The sequence below is a fragment of the Balaenoptera physalus genome (assembly GCF_965194825.1).
Source record: "Balaenoptera physalus genome assembly, chromosome: 20".
Taxonomy (NCBI): Eukaryota; Metazoa; Chordata; class Mammalia; order Artiodactyla; family Balaenopteridae; genus Balaenoptera; species Balaenoptera physalus.
Window position 1 is genome coordinate 60,795,579 of NC_138901.1, and position 18,061 is coordinate 60,813,639.

Genomic DNA, 18,061 nt, shown 5'->3' on the forward strand with positions numbered 1-18,061 from the left:
AGCCACTTTTAGTCAAGTATTTTGTTTCTGGCAGTTCAAAACATCCTTATGGATAAGATACCATGTCTACTGCTCATTCTGCTTCCTGAACACCTGTTCGTAGAGCTATGGACACCATAAAACAGTCTCTAAAGCACTTTTATCACATTGCATTGTCACTATGAGTCCCAATGTCTGCTAATTTGAAATTCTAGCATATAAAGATTAGTTTTCCCTCACACACAAGTGCAGGAGGTAAAGTAGACAGCAGAGTGACACCGAGATTTTGGCAAGGAAGCTTAGGAGAGATAAAAGCAGTTGAGGGAAAGCAAGCCAGGAATTGAGAATTATTTTCTCACTTCTTTGAGACACAAAGCACTGGGAGATGCATGATGTCTGATGAGTTCACAGTGCATGACATTATCCAGGGCAGTGCCTGGGTGATATAACCCTGCACACTGGGAAAGGAGGGGTGGAGAAAGAGTATCTGACATTGAGTAACATATGTTTATATATCTGCATTTCTAACTTCTCTACTCTGGGTCCTAGAGACAGGTAGAGTCAAAGGAGGAGGGACCCTACCACTCCGAGCCATAAATTTGAAGTTATTGAACGTTTGGATGCAGAACTGGTGCTGAAGGGAAGGTGCAGCTCAGTGTATCAGAACGAAGCAAAGTGGATTTACACGCATCTCAACTGACGTGTTAGGAAGCACAAAATATGAATGAAAACTAAACGTTACCAATTTCAGAGAAATATCATCAGTACCCTTCGTATTGAGTGGGAAACCTTTATAATTGTGCACGAGAACATTTTTAGGAGCGCTTTCACGAGCTAGTGTCTGTGATCCCCCTGCTCTATTTGCAGGTTTTAAGTTTCCACACCTCAAATTTTTCTAACCTGAGGTTTTCAGGGAAAACCCTTCATGGTTGGGAGTGGGGTTGCAGAGCAGAAACTGTGTCTGCCTCTGCCTCTGAAGGCCCAGTATCTTCCTCACGTTTGTATCCTCAATGCTTATCAGGGGCGAGTGATAGGTGATAGATAATTTCTAAAACACAGATTTAATCTTTGCTCCATTGTCTAAAAACTTCCGGTAGCTTCCACTGCCCATAGAATGAATGCTTAGTGTGATGTCCAAAGCCTTTCACACGTGACCTCAGCTTATCTGGCAAGTTGTCCTCCAGCCATTGCCGAGCACCGCCCCCCTCCATGTTGCACCAAGGGCAGTCACTGTTCTCCACACGCAGCTCTCACTTTCTCACCCACGCACTTTCACCCACACCGTTCCCCTCTGTGGCACACTCCGTACCCTGTGTATTCCTGGGGAAGTCCTACACATCATTTACATCGAACTCAAAGCCAGCTCTCCTCACCACAATTTCCCTTCCTACATGGTCCTGGGAAGCAGGTGAGTACCTGGCAGAATGCCCGGCACACACGATGTTCTCAGTAGGTGTCTATGGAATTGAGTTGTGATGAACTGAGTCCAAATCCACCTCCCTGTAATTTGAATATTGTGTAGTTCTTCCCTGAGCACACACAAGACAAAGCTATTGTCTCTTCTACATAACCGATTACATTTTGAAGGTAGCCATCAGGCATCTAGTTAACCTTTGCTTTTCTAGACTCTTCCGATAACTACAATGATTGTGTGAGTTACTGATGACCAGTCTTTATTAGCGTGCAGAGCTCTGTATGCGTTATCCCATTTGACCCACAGACAACTCCATAAGGAAGGCAAAGCAGACACAAATCTGTCATTGTCCCCATGTTAAAGATAAAGAAACTCAGTTGTGGAGAGAACAAGGGACTTGTGCCGGGTCACATCGGGGGATCTGAGTTCATCTGACTCACATTCTCATTTTTAAAATATGCTTTACCAAGGCCTGATCACCCTGGTCCCGCTACTCAAAAACACCTCTTTGAATAAACAATTGTACTTTTGGTCCTCGAGTTGGGAGAGTTTTTTTTCCTGCTGTGGCTGTCTTGTCTTGTCCCTGGAAGGAGGCTGAGTGGAGCTATAGAGCTTGGTTTGGGTTGAGCACTACATACTCTAATGCAAAATGGTGACCGAAGGATCCGTGGATATCAGGGAATTTGCCGCGTGTTACTGCACAGACCTTAATAATATAAAGAGTTGCATTTTCTCCCATTCTAATCCCTTGGCATCCCCATCTGAAAGCTGCCAGGCTGTGGTTTAAGCTTGCCTCTGACAGAGTGTATAGGTATAAGCACCCTCATTGTTCACAGGTCCTGCAACAAAAGTGCATCATTTTAGCCAGGGGATCTCAATGGCCTCCTAAACTTTGAGAATTGCTCTGTTGGATCCAAGGAAATGCTTGTTTTGATGAAACAAGCAGCAGGATTAAATTCCTCTTTCTTCTCCTAAATTGTGTATGTGTGCAGCATCTGTATTTTGTGTGTTGTGTAGTGTGTTGTACCTCGGTGTTGTGCTGTGTCAGGTGTTTGCATTGCTCTGGTTGGCGTGTGTGTACTGGTGGCAAAGAGAGAAAGAGTGCAGGAGGAAGGGATCTGCCTTCTCACTAGGGATGGCAGGGATGTTGAAAAATCTTCTCTAAATCCCTAATCTCTTCACCCCAGATTAAGCAAATAAAATCGTTGGCTCAAAAAAGTCAGATTCTTGATGACTCCGAAGAGACAGCAGCAAAGTGAGTCAAGAAGCTTAGCTTCATATCAGCAAAGAGATAAAGGGGCTTCGGTTCTGAATGACAGTTTGAGCAATATACCCTAATCCGATTACCAGGGAATTCAGTGTCACTCTATATTACTGGTGGATTTTTAAAAATGGCTGCTAAAGAGTTAGTGTTCATTAGCTGCAGGCTTCAGTTATTCCTGAGGATGAAATAACCCTGACCTGAAACTCAGGGCTACGGGACAGGAGACTGGGGTGAGGCTGGGGTGAGGGGCAGCTGAGACTCTTCTCTCATAAGGGTCCTTTGTTCACCCAGGGGCTTTGTGGAGGCGGTCACTTCTCCTCTGACCAGAAGAGAGAAGGGGGATGAAGCCAAGGGGCCTGGGGCAAAGTCTGGGGCCTGAATCCAACACCAAGTCACTTCTGCTTTGAGTTTTCTAGGTGGAGAACTTTCACATTGGGTACATTTGTCCTCTCCTTTAACCTCCAGGCTGAAACAACTCTTCATTTAAAAACTTCCTGTAGGACTTAACATCTTTCAATTATTTATTTGGGGGAGAGGAAAGGCAATGTGGTGTGAAAGAATATAAAAGGTAGATTTCCATTACAGATTAATTAACCTCTAGGGACTTTGGTGGAAATCCTGGAGCGAGACTGGGCGTAAGAATACAATTTATGTGGAATCTAAAATACGACACAAGTGAACCTATCTACAAAACAGAAGCAGACTCACAAAGAGAACAGACTTGTGGTTGCCAAGGGGGAGGGGGATGGGGGAGGGATGAATTGGGAGTTTGGGATTAGCAGAGGCAAACTAGTATATGTAGGATGGACAAACAAGGTCCTACTGTAGAGCACAGGGAACTATATTCCATATCCTGTGATAAACCATCGTGGAAAAGAACATGAAAAAGAATGTATATATATGTATAACTGAATCACTTTGCTGTACAGCAGAAATTAACACAACATTGTAAATCAACTATACTTCAATACAATTTTTTTTAAAATGGAAAATAATACAATTTACAAGTCACAAATACATTCTTGGGTGCTGTATTCTAATCTTTGGGCTCCTGTGTTTCAAATCCAAACAAGGTCCTTTAAGACTAATGCTCATCACTTAGCTGGAATGCTGATGTGTTATGTGTTTCTTCAATGAAAAGCTTATTTCTAGAGCAGATACCCCAAACTTGTTTGGGCTGGATTATGTTTTGAATCTAACTTCACCTGGAAAGTGTCTGGCAAATAATTTAGCCACATCTACCCTGTGCCTGGGTGGGAATGGAATACCTGGTGAATCCTTGGATAGCAAGCCTGGATGTGGTCTTTAAGGTAAGGGACACCCAACGTTCCTCTAAGAATTCAGAACGCCATCAGGCCTGGACTGAGAATTCAGCCAACCCACCTGAGTGACAGTGGTTCACTTTTAGCTCTGGTTAGCAGTCAAATTTCAGAGGACAAGGAGGGAGCCCTATACAGTTCTATGGCACTGTTGATCTCAGAGAACCCATAAATGGAGCCTGTTTTTCCTGACATATACACAAAAATGTGTGACAGTCGTGGAGGGTTTTCTTGTTTTAGCAGCTTGGGGGTTAAGGGAAAGATCTCGGGTAAATGCATTAATCACTCCCTGATCTTGAAGCGATCCCCAGATTGTCCTATAGGGAGGTCAGTAATTCCCACACCTAGTTGATCATCAACATCACCTTAGGGGTACTCATCGAAAATGTAGATTCCTGTCCCAATTCTAGCCCCAATCAGAATAATAAGGGGGTAGGGCTCAGGGACATATAATTATGAGTTCTCCTTTTAATGCTGGTCATCAGCCAGATTTGGGAACCACTGATGTAGAATATCAGTGGGGCAGAAGAGGACCCATCAGGGACTGCAGTAGGGGGTCCCAAGATGGTTGGGCCTTTCTTACCATCAAATGGTTATTAGCCTTCTTTTCTTTTATGAAAACCTCCTTTTATGATATATTTATGATGGCTAGTAGACCTATAAAGGGTGTAGCTTAGGTAAGAAATGTAAATATTTGGATGGTTCAAATCCTTTGCCTTTATATTTTGCAGCTGATGAATGTAAGGCTCAGTTAAAATAAGTGACTTGATTAGGCTCATTCATATACTTAGTAGCAGAACCAGGTTTCAAACTCAGCTTTATCAGATCTTTGGGGTATATCGGACTTTGGGTCCATGATCTTTCTACTACATCATGCTTACAAGTAAGGAGGAAATGATGTGTTCCATGGTTCCTCTTGTTTAGGTGGACTTCAAACCAAGAGTGTGTCTTTTTACAACCTTCCAGTGTTTGTGATTTGTGATTTCGGATTGCCCCAGGATGGAAAGGTGTCTTCCCATTTGGTGTACACGTCTTTGACCATCACTAAACACTGAATTAGAGGCTGTGGGCCACCGGAGTTCTTGGCTAAAGCCTAGCCCACTGGAACATGCTACTGTTCATATTTTTATTTGTGATTTGCTAATTTTCTCTTCACCTTGAACGAAAGATTTGGGATTACCCTCAGTGAAGAAGCAAAGCTGCTTGATTGAGAAAGAAAATCTCCTTCCTCATTGTGGAGTTAAATGTTGCCATGTGGTAAACCGCTCTAAAAAGGGATGGAGTGTTCTGCCTTCCCAGATAAATGTTGGGATCTCAAGTCAGAGAAGGGTGGTCCGGACGGTGCAGCTGTCTACTCTAAAATAAGACCAGTGTGATTCTATAGACTGGAGTGGAAATGGAGGTTGGGACAGAGAATGACTGGATGGCCTGAGTTGATGACTGGAGTTGGTGGGGTTGATTGGGGACCTTGTTACAGATGCAGCAGGAGTTGGAGAGGAAGGGAACAAAGACGGTGGACATGGGATGGAAAGAGCGGAGAGAATAGGACCGCCATGTGTTTCAAAATGGAAAATTGAGAGAATTAGCCCTCACTGAAGTCTGGAAAGGCTCTCTAGATTTTACTTCAAGGGCTGTGCCAGGTCCCAAAAGAGAACCTGTCGGTTCTTGCAATAATGTTGATGATAGAGTATTAGTCAACCTTGGATAATAAGTAGATGAAGGACACTGATGATGATGTATTCCCAAACGACATGCTCTCTGTATGCCAAGAATTCTTTGTACATATAAACTCACCCTCTCTATAAGTGACCGAAGCAAAGCAGGATGGAGAAGGAGATACTCATGGAAAGGCCAATGCTGGGTACAGCTTTTGGTATGAGAATTCTTTCCTCCTCACCTGTCTCTGGGGGACAGAAAGGCAGGGGCACCACGTTTGAACAAACAGTAGGTTTACTCCATTGTCTTCAAAAAACTACATATAAAAAACCTTAAAAAAAAATAGGAGCACTGTCACAATGGCTCTGTAAAGAAAAGGAAAGAGCATAGCTAAGTCACAGCCCATAGATGTCAGTAGACTCCAAAGGATCTGGCCTACAGGAAGCCGAATTCCAAGCTGCTGCCACAAACAAGAATAGGACTTTATTGAGTTTGTGTCTGTCCTTTGTCTGTGCAGAGGCTGCAGGAGTCCATTCAACAGGAACCTCACCCTCTGTATTTCCATATCAAAGACAGTCTGGGGTTCTCTGCTGGCCTGGGTGGCAGTTTGACAGCCAATATCCTACCTCAGATCAATGCTCCCTGCCACTCATTACCACAACGGGGACTTCCTAACTTGTCTGCCCCAGAGAGATTTATTCTTTTCAAATTCTTTGTGAGGGAAATCTCAGGGGGAAAACCCCACAGCCTTTTGGCTCTGGAGGTGAGATGAGACCCTATTATCAGCAGAGCTCACCTCTCTCCACATTTTCTCTTGCCTCAGAATTAAGTGGGATCTAGAATGAAAAACACTGAAATAAGATATGTAGATATTTTCAGCTTCAATGATTGTTTCCAGCTTTTCAAGGGATTTTATGAAACTGACAAAGGCTTGAATGGGGATAAATTATTCTTTGGATGCAGGCCATAGTTAGAAAAAAATCTAGTCTCCCTCCATCCCTCCCTCCCTTCCTTCCTTCCTTCCTTCTTTCCTTCCTTCCTCCCTCCTTCCCTTCCTTCCCTCCCTTCCTCCTTCCTTCTTTCCTTCCTTTCTCCCTCCCCAACTTTCCCTATCTTCTTCCTTTCATCTTTCTTCTTCCCTGCATGAGAAAAGGGCTTAGGAACACTAAAACATCACATAAACGCTACTACTATATTCCAGTAGATGCTACATGTCTTAGTCACAATGGGCAACAGCCACAATAGGAAGCAAAATGGAGAACTTCAGTTATTACAGTGTGATCAGTGTTCCTCAAATACACCCTCAGGTAATATTTTAAAGGCTCAGATTCTCACTGTAGACATAACTCTTAGACACTGTAGTAAGAGAAGATCCTAGTCTTTCAAAGAACTCTGGCTGTGTTTGGACAGAAATGAGACTTCTAAATCATTGAGTAATTAAGCCATGCACTTCTATGTGTAATTATATGATGACCACTCACATCCTCTTAAAATTCTTTCATCCTTTGTTTGCCATACATTTACACCAGTGTTTCCCAAACTCTGTATCTCAGGACATTCATTCCATGAGAAATAAATAGGTTTCACTCTCAATAAGGGTTCTCTGTCCTCTAAGTTTGGGAAACACTGCAACATACTCTAGAGCCCCAGAAAAATCCATGTGTCGAAGGCTCTATAAGGTTTTGGTGTCAATAAATTTTCTTGACTAGGTTTACCCCAGTGTTTCCCTCACATATTTGACAAGAGAACATCCTTTTGCATATCATTCATTCATGATTGTGGATCTAGAGCAATACTCCAGTCTGCTCTTGTCCTGTGTCTTTTCTCTGATCAGGCTTCATTTGGTGTCCCTGAATCTCCTTTCTCCTTTTGCTACCCAGTTACAGACTTTCCTCAGTGTTCAACTTCTGCTTCTGGGTCTTTGTTCCTATGTATTGTTTTGAGGTTTTCATCCACTTTTATGGATTTATACAGCAAGTAAACTCAACTCTATGGAAGGTCTTGTTCTTTTTCCTTTGTTCCATTTTTATTCCCGTTTGTCTTTTTTTTTTAAGTCCATTTGAAAGTACCCCCTACCTTACTCTCCTCAACTGAACTGATTCCATCTTTTTCTGCAATCCAGTTTTCACTTTCAATTTGTTTACATGTTAATGACACTGCCATTCTTCCTTGAGAGGGAAATCTTGAAGTCTTGTTTAACTCTTTTCCCCCCACCCTTGGAAAAATGATTACTGACCTTTTTCATAAATAGCTTGAGGACTCTTGCTTCTATAGAGAAACATTTAACATGAAAAGGATGGTAAGAACCTATATACAAATATGAAGACTTCACTTTGTGGATTTAAATGGCTAGAATAAATGGTTGGTGTCATCAAATATAAGTCTTATTGGAATGGTATTCTTAGAGGACTCTGCTGGGTCTCTCCCCACCTCCTCAACTTAGAGACCAAATAAACAAATGGAAAAAAAAAAATGAACAAGAGGGTGAAATTAAAGAGCAAGAAATACTCTTCCCAAACTGGAGGAAGATGGTAGGTTGGTGAGGGATACATGCTGAGCCATTCTGGGAACATGTGGAGATGAGAATGTGTCCAGTTGGTGTGTCTGATGCCTGCACATGAGATGCTCTGCCACCCTGTGGGGAGTCCTGGTGTCTGTGACTGTATATTTTATTGTGGAAACAATGCTTATGAATTAGGATTCATAATATTTGAACTCTCCTTGTGGTCTGGTGAATGGGGGAGGTCCCCACATTCCCCCCAGCTTGCTCTTTAAGATATCCCCGGACCACACTGATTATGCTGGTTATAGAAATTATTTCTTTGAATTCTGTTTCTTAGCTGCTAGCTTTTTTATTTCTTATTTTTTTGGCCTTATTGCAAAAGCAGTGCATATTCATAAAAAAAAAATACAAGTAGTGTAAGAGAATAAACAATACCTATCATTCCATGCAACCAGATGACTTGGTATATATGCTGCCAGTCACATTTTTGCTTTTGCGTTAAATATGTGCATTTCTTTTTTTTAAATCCCCGCCCCAAGCACCTTTTTAATTTTATTTTATTTACTTATTTTTAAAGATTTTATCTTTTTAAAAATTTATTTATTTATGTATTTATTTTTGGCTGCATTGGGTCTTCATTGCTGCACGCGGGCTTTCTCTAGTGGCCGCGAGCGGGGGCTACTCTTTGTTGAGGTGCGCAGGCTTCTCACTGCTGTGGCTTTTCCTGTTGCAGAGCATGGGCTCTAGGTGCGCGGGCTTCAGTAGTTGTGGCACACAGGCTCAGTAGTTGTGGCTCACGGGCTCTAGAGTGCAGGCTCAGTAGTTGTGGCGCACGGGCTTAGTTTCTCCATGGCATGTGTGATCCTCCTGGACCAGGTCTCAAACCCGTGTCCCCTGCATTGGCAGGTGGATTCTTAACCACTGTGCCACCAGGGAAGTCCCCATGCATTTCTTTACAAAGGTCATTCTGTGATAGTTTCCTAATCTGGATTTTTAAATGTATAATCTGTCTTGAAAATATTTTCACACAGTAAATGTACTTCCACAGCCTTATTTGTGAAGGTAGCATAGTATTTCATTTCTGGGTTTCCTTCAATGTTTTTTGAACAGTTAGATTAATAGCATTTCTTCTGTTATAAACAGTGCCGTTATAAACTCTTAGAGATAAAACTTTGTGCAGAATCTCACTTTTTTTCTTTTTTCTTTTTTTTGGCTGCGTTGGGTCTTCATTGCTGTGAGTGGGCTTTCTCTAGTTGCAGCAAGCGAGGGCTACTCTTTGTTGTGGTGTGCGGCTGCTCATTGCGGTGTCTCCTCTTGTGATGCACGGGCTCTAGGCTTGTGGGCTTCAGTAGTTGCAGTACTTGGGCTCACTAGTTGTGGCGTGTGGACCCTAGAGCGCGTGGGCTTCAGTAGTTGTGTTGCATGGGCTCTAGAGCACAGGCTCAGTAGTTGTGGCGCATGGACTTAGTTGCTCCACGGCATGTGGGATCTTCCTGGACCAGGGCTTTGAACCCCCGTCCCCTGCATTGGCAGGCAGATTCTTAACCACTGCACCACCAGGGAAGTCCTCAATAGAATGTTTTGTTTTCTTTTTTTTTTTTCTATTACTTCAGGACATCTGTTATCTGGGCTCAATAAGAATTAAATTCCTAAACCTTCTCCGTTCTCTTTTCTCCATTGTATTACCTTTGCTCCTTTATCAAAGATCAGCAGACCATATTTATGGGAGTCCTTTTCTAGGCTCTCTAGTCTGCTCATTGATTTATTTATCTATTCTTTCACAGTACCACACTGTCTTGAGTACTGTAGCTTAATAGGAAGTCTTAAAGTCGAGTAGTGTCAATTACCCAATTTTGTTCTTCTAATACTGTGGTTTCTGTTCTGTTTGTTTTTTTTTTCTCCTCTCTGCATAAACTTTAGAATTAATCTGTTGATATCCATGAAATAATTTGCTGGAATTTTTACTGAAAATGCATTGAATCTGTAGATCAAGATGGGAAGAACTGTCATCTTGACAATATTTAGTCTTCCTACCCATGAACATAGAATATCTTTATGTTTACTTAGTTCTTTGATTTATTGTATTGGAGTTTTGTAGCTTTCTTCCTATAGATCTTATACATATTTTGTTAGATTTATACCTAGGTATTTCATTTTATGGGATGTTAATGTAAATGGTAATGTGTATTTAATTTGAAATTCCACTTATTCATTTCTGTTATGTTAGGAAAGCCACTGACTTCTGAATATTAACCTTAAATCCTACAACCTTGCTATAATTGCTTATTAGTTCAGGAGATTTTTTTGTGTGTGTCAATTCTTTCATATCTTCTACATGGATGATTTTGTCATTTGTGAACAAAGATAGTTTTATTTTTTCTTCTCAATGAGTATGCATTTAATTTGGTTTTCTTGTTTTTTTGCATTAGCCAGAACTTCTAGTACAATATGACAAAGAGTGGTGAGAGAGGGCATATTTGCCTTGTTCCTGATCTTAGTGGGAAATCTTTGTTTCTCACCATCAAGTATGACATTAGCTGTAGGTTTTTTTTGTAGTTGTTCTTTATCCAGTTGAGGAAGTCTCCCTTTATTCTTACTGTGCTGAGAGTTTTTATCACAAATGTGTGTTGGATTTTGTAAACTGCTTTTCTGCATTTATTGATATGATCATGTGATTTTTAATTTTTAGCCTGTGGATGTTATGGAATACATTAATTGATTTTTGAATGTTGAACCAGCCTTGCATACCTAGGATAAATCCCACTTAGTTATGGTGCATAATTGTTTTTATACATTGGTGGATTTGATTTACTAATATTTTGTGGAGGATTTTTGTATCTATTTTCATAACAGATATGGGTCTGTAGTTTTCTTGTAATGCCTTTGTCTGGTTTTGATATTAAGGTGATGCCGTACTCATATAATGAGTTAGAAAGCGTTTCCCGTGTTCCTATCTGCTGGAAGAGATTACAGAGAATTGGTGTAATCTCTTTCTTAAATACTTAGTTGAATTCACCAGGAACCCATCTCAGCTTTGTGCTTGATGGTTTGGAAGGTTGTTAACTGCTGATTAAATTTCTGTAATAGATATTGGTCTGCTAAGATGGTCTATTTCTTCTTCTGTGAGTTCTGGTAGATTGTGTTTTTCTAATAATTGGTCCATTTCATTTAGGCTAGCAAATTTGTAGGAATAGAGTTGTTTATAGCATTCCTTATTATCCTCTTAATGTGCAGGTGATCTGTTTTGCTGTCTCTTAATTTTGATATTAGTAATTTGTGTCTTCTTTCTTTTTTTTCTTAGCTTGACTAGAGGCATATCAATTTTACTGATTTTTCTCAAAGAACCAGCTTTTGATTTTATTGATTTTCTGTTTCCAGTTGTATTGATTTCTGCTTTTTTTTTTTTTTTTTTTTTACAATTTCTTTTCTTCTGCTTGCTTTGAAATTAATTTGCTCTTCTTTTATTGGTTTTCTAAGGTGTAAATTTAGACGATTGATTTTGGAGCTTTCTTCTTCTCTAATATATGCATTCAATGCTATAAATTTCCCTCTGGGCACTGCTTTCACTGCATCCCACAAATTTTGATAAGATGTACTCTCATTTTTATTTTGTTCAAAATATTTTTAAATTTCTCTTGAGATTTCTTCTTTGACCCATGTGTTATTTAGAAGTATGTTGTTTATCTCCAAGTATTTTGGGATTTTTCTAGCTATCTTTCTGTTATTGATTTCTAGTTTAATTCCATTGTGGTCTGAGTGTATACAGTGAATGACTTCTATGCTTTTAAATTTGTGAAGGGGTGTTTTATGGCCCAGAATGTGGTCTATCTTGGTAAATGTTCCAGGTAAGCTTGAGAAGAATGTGTATTCTATTGTTGTTGGATGAAGTAGTTGATAGATATCCATTATATCTGGTTGACTGATGATACTGTTGAGTTCAACTATGTCTTTATTGATTTTCTGGCTACTGGACCTGTCTGCTCCTGATAGAGCCATGTTGAACTTTTCAACTGTAAGAGTGGATACATCTATTTCTTCTTACAACAATATCAGTTTTTGCCTCATGTGTTTTGATGCTCTGTCAAATGAACAATTAAGGATTGTTATGTCTTCTTGGATAATTGGCCTTTTTATCATTATGAAATGCCCCTCTTTAATCCCGATAATTTTCCTTGCTCTGAAGTCTGCTCTATTTGAAATTAATATAGTTACTTCAACTTCCTTCTGGTTCGTGTTAGCATGGCATATCTTTCTCCATCCCTTTACTTTTAATCTTTATGTATCTTTATATTTAAAATGGGGTTCTTGTAGACAACATACAGTTGGGTCTTGGTTTTTCATCCACTGACTTTTATCTTTTAATTGGTATATTGAAACAATTTACTTTTAAAGTGATTTTTGATATTACTGGATTAATATCTACCATGTTTATTACTGTTTTCTATCCATTGCCCTTGTCCTTTTTCCCTATTTTTGTCTTCCCCTCTTTTTCTGCCTTTTGTGGTTTTAATTGAACATGATTCAATTTTCTCTTCTTTCTTAGCGTATCAATTATACTTTTTTTTTTACTTTGTGTTTGCCCTAGAGTTTGCAATATACATTTACAACTAATCCAAGCCCATTTTCAAATAACACCATACCACTTCATGAATAGTTCAAGTGCCATATAATAATGGAATATTCCTAATTTCTTCATCTTGTCCCTTGTATCATTCCTGTCATTATTTCTACTTTTATGTAAGTTATAATAATTAACTACATTGTTGCTATTATTCTGAACAAACAGCAAATTGTTACCTGTTAGATCAATTAACAATAAGAAAAATAAGTTTCCATTTTGCCTTCACTTATCCTTTCTCTCATGTTCTTTCTTTCTTTATGTAGATCCAAGTTTCTGACCTATATCATTTTCCTTCTCTCTAAAAAATTTCTTTTAACGTTTCTTGAAAGGCAGGTCTAGTGGCAACCTAATCGCTCAGTTTTTGTTTGTCCAAAAAAGTCTATGTCTACTTCACTTTAGAAGGATAATTTCTCAGGATATAAAATCCTGGTTAGTTCGTTTTTCTTTTTTCTCTCAAAACTTTAAATATTTCACTCTGCTTCCTTCTTGCTTACATGGTTTCTGAGAATAAGTCAGAGGTTAATTCTTATCTTTCCTACTCTGTAGGTGAGGTTTTAAATTTTCCCCCTCTGACTTCTTTCAGGATTCTTTCTTTATTTTTGATTTTTCACAGTTTGAATAGGATATGCCTAGGTGTAGTTTTTTTTTTTTTTTTCTCCTTGTATTTATCTTGCTTAATGTTCTCTGAGTTTCCTGTATCTGTGGTTTGGTGTCTGACATTAATTTGGGGAAAATGCTCAGTCATTATTGCTTCAAATGTTTCTTCTTTTTTTTTTTTCCCCTGGTATTCCTATTACGCATATGTCATATCTTGCATACTTGTCCCACAGTTCTTTGATATTCTGGCTTTTTTTTCAGTCTTTTTCTCTTTGCATTTTAATTTTGGAAGTTTCTATTGACATATTCTCAAGCTCAGAAATCTTTCCTCAGCCATGCCCAAGTCTACTAATAAGCCCATGAAAGGCATTCTTGTTTCTGTTAGTGTTTTTGATATTTAGTATTTCTTTTTGATTCCTCCTTAACATGTCCATCTCCCTGCTTACATTGCCCACCCTCCTCCTTTGTTCTTCCATGTTGTCTACTTTATCCATTAGAGCTCTTAGCATATTAACCATTAGAGCTCTTAGCATATTAATCACAGTTGTTTTAAATTCCTGGTCTGATAATTTCATCACCCTTGTCATATGAATCTGGTTCTGATGCTTGCTCTGTCTCTTTAAACTGTTTTTTTTTTTTTATCTTTTAGTATACCCAATATTTTCCTGATAGCTGGACGCGATGTATTATAACAGCTAAAAGGAACTGTGGTAAGCAGCCTTCAGTAATGCGGTAGCAATGTGTGCAGGGGAGGGAAGCAGTCTTTAGTTCTGTAGTACTCATTGAAGCATTGTTTGGTGAGCCTATGCCTCAGGACTGTGAACTTCACATGTGCTTTTCAGATATTTTCTCCTCTTAGGTGGGACAAGATGGCTAGCATGGGCTGGAGTTGGGATTTTCTCTTTTCCCGCAAGGAAGGTTAGAGGGAGTTCTTCCCTAAGCCAATTAGGCTCTGAAAAAGCCCCAATAGTTGAGGCTCTGGTAAAATAGTTTCTCTTGAAGGCAGGCCTTGTTAAGAAGCATAGAATACTTTGCAGTATTTCATACTCATACGTGAGTCTCCCCCATCCCCCCATGGCTGGATCACTTGGGAGGTTTTGCTCTAGACTTGCCCACACTAAGCCCTCCAGCTATTCACCACTTACAGGTTAGGCTTTCCTAGCCCAGCACTGGTTCTCATGCTTTCTGCTCTGGTTAGTTGTGACTCTGTATTTGCTTGTTTGTCTCTCCAATTTTGGGGCCAGTGGTTTGCCCCAAATGAAAATGATATAGGTCAGAAACTTGGATCTACATAGAGAAAGAAAGAACATGAGAGAAAGGATAAGTGAGTGACCTCACTTCCGTGACAAATTTAAGAAGGCGTCATGATTTTTTTCAGTTTGTTCAGCTTTTAAATTGTTGTGAAGACAGAGTGATGACTTCCAAGCTCCTTACATGTTGGACCTGAAACCAGAAATTCAGGCCAGTATAATATATTTTTATGTATGAAAGCTTTATCAATCACTCCAACATATCTCTTTGCAAAAAAATTTGTGAATATATATATATATACACATATACACATTATACACATATGTAAATTGAATTAATTTTTTCCTTCTTCTGACTGTAAGGCTTTACATGTTAAATGTTTATTCTGGATTAAGTAATCATCACAGTTATTACAAGGTAATGGATCAAATAACATAAACATATTGCACATTTTGATAACTAATTATTAATCATATAAAGTAAAATTTTCTGACTTAAAATTTGTTAACCCAGTCATTTATCATTAAACTTCTTAATTTCCAGGAGGTACACCAAAAAGTCTTTACTGAGTCTTATCAAATGGTATTAATTTTACTAGGTACTCTTGTACTGACAGTCACCTTTTATTAAAGCTAAAATTAAAGCTGAACTAAAACGTGAAATTTGAAATCTCACATTTTTGTATTTTCTTATAGTAGGCTGTGAACAATGAGTGGTCTATTCATCTCAAAGTTTAATTTTTCATGTTATCTCAAAATATCTTTTTAAATGACAGTCAGACACTTGAGAATTTATACACATACACATACATATTATCAAGTTCATTTCATGATTGAAAATGATTTGACAGAATTAGAGTAATATATAAAATTTGAGGAGGAGGAAGTAATTCAGATTAAACAAAGGTGTTTTCTAAACTGTAGGGCCCCAATGGATGCATCATTTAGATTGCATGTTGGACCGTTTTGCCTACATGTCCATTCATTAGTAGTTGTTCTCACTTTGAAGGAGGAGTTTAATGTGCTTGTGGAAATAAACTGCAAATAAAGAAGAGAAGATCTGAGGCCACTAGTTAGCTAGCAAGTGAGGAGCTTATAACAGGCACATTAATGGTTGTTGTGAAGCGTTATGTTATATTCCAATTATGCTAATACAGACCTGAGAAGTGTGTAGTCAAAAGGAAGAAATGAGCAGGTGTTGGAAAACACAGTTAGCAAAAGACACGTTGCCAAGTAAAAAATAAATATAGATTTACAGCAGCCAATTGGTAAAAGTTAATGAAATTATTTCTTCCGTGGGCTGAGTAAATAATCAAGAAGATATAAAATTCTATCTTACTTCTGATCTATTCTCAGTTTACTCAAAGCTACAACATGATCTGTTGGAAGAAACTGAAAGTTCTTCCTTCCTCCTACTTGAAATGGTACAAAATATGCACCTGACACTCACTCAGCTTTTTGTGTTTCCTGAGAATGGTGAAAATGCAGAGAAGATGTGCCTGCAGCAGACGGTTTTTCCCCTGATGTACGTGTGTGTGTATGCACGTGTATAAATCCCGACTGTCCTAATAGTATGACGGAGAGATAAAGAGATAAGGCATGGATCCTTGCCCTCAGTTTGTGGCCTTGTGAAGGTAAAATTCCACTGCCTACAGTATTTCACACTGACAGCTTCTTTGCTTTGCTCTCACCAAACTCTCCCTAAGGAGTGATAACTATAGGGCTACAGTCAGGGAGTAAAAGAGGTAACGTCATTAGGTACCAATATCCATCCCTCCTGCTGCCTCAATCTACAATATGTCTGGATTTAGAATGTCTCAACATAGGCCAAAGCACCATGCTTTGACCTTAATAGAAGTGTTACAAATGTGGGAAACGACTCATCCCTCTGAGTGAGTTTATGGTGGCTTGATTAAAAGAAGTGTCTCAGACACTGACATTTAGAATGGTCTGTCCCCTGGGGTATATTCACACTCTGGGGCACTGTAGTACAGTAAGATTCAGGATGGAGGAGAGGTACATCATTCTTTTAAAAAGTGGGTGAAGGTGACACTGAAAGGGAAAGAGATAAAAGAGATCCACTTGACAGCTCTACCAGAAGACGTTTTTAGGCGGACCAATTTCAGGGACGAGTCCTAGTGTAAAAGAGCTACTTTACTGTACCTATATTAGTTTCCTGTGGCTGCTTTAAACAAATTTCCCCACACTTGGTGGCTTAAAATAACAGAATTATAGTCTTCCACAGTTTTGGAGGCCAGAAGTCGGAAATCTGTTTCACTTGTCTTCCATGGTTTTGGAGGCCAGAAGTCAGAAATCTGTTTCACTTGGCCAAAATCAAGGTGTCAACAGGGCTGTATTCCCTCCAGGTGCTCTAGGAGAGAATCCATTTCTAGCCTCTTCCAGCTTCTGGAGGTTACTGGCATTCCATGGCACGGGGCAGCATCACTCCTGTCTCTCTGTGGTCACACTGCTTTCGCCTCTTCTGCTGTGTCAAATCTCCCTCTGCCTCTGTCTCATAAGGACACTTGTCACTGCATTTAGGACCCATCCAGATAATCCAGGATAACCTCGCTAACTCAAGATCCTTTACTTAATCACACCTGCAAAGACCCTTTTTTCGTATCAGGTAACATTTACAGGTTCCAGGGACTAGGACCTGGTATCTTTGAGAGGCATTATTCAGCCTACTCTGGTACTTAGTAAATATTTTCCATCTACTTTAAGGAATTTTCTGCTGTACGTTTAGCACATAAATGGTTAGCTTCTTAAATTCCAACAGTGGTGAATTCTCTTGGGTTCTATAAAAATGTTGCTTGTTGGTCTTCATTTTCACAGTAGTTATGAATTTTAGTCTATGTGTGTGTGCACAACATGTTCTTAGGGTACACTGGCCAATGCAACATTAGGATATCAGGTGCTCTGTAAAATTTTGGAGAGCAAAATTAAGTGGGACATCCCAGTAAGAGAGACAAAACCCATCAAATTGATCTCCCAGTTTCCAGTTTCCACAGAAACTTGAACACTAAATTATATCTCCTGGTGCCCCGGCTCCTTTCATAGACTCCCTGACTCACTCCCTCCATAATCTAGCAAATCCCAATAAATATCAATGACCCCAGATGCCTTGGGATCAATGTCTAGTTTTTCCTTGGGTTATTGTAAACATAGACACTTGGCACCATCTGGCCCTAAATTTGGGGGGGGTTCAGAGCCATTTACCACATAAAGATCACGTATTCCAAAGAAACCAAACTCTCTTATACATAGCAATGATAAAAACAAAATGAAAGCATTATTTGGGCAGGAGAGGCCTCTTATTAGCTAAGTAGGCCCATTGCATGGCAGATAAAGCACAGTAATGGTTATCTCCAGCCCACAGGCCCAAGACCAACTATAAATGATCCATTCAAGTCCCTCTGAGTGCATGTGTTAAAGGACTTCCAGATGTCCTCAAAGGC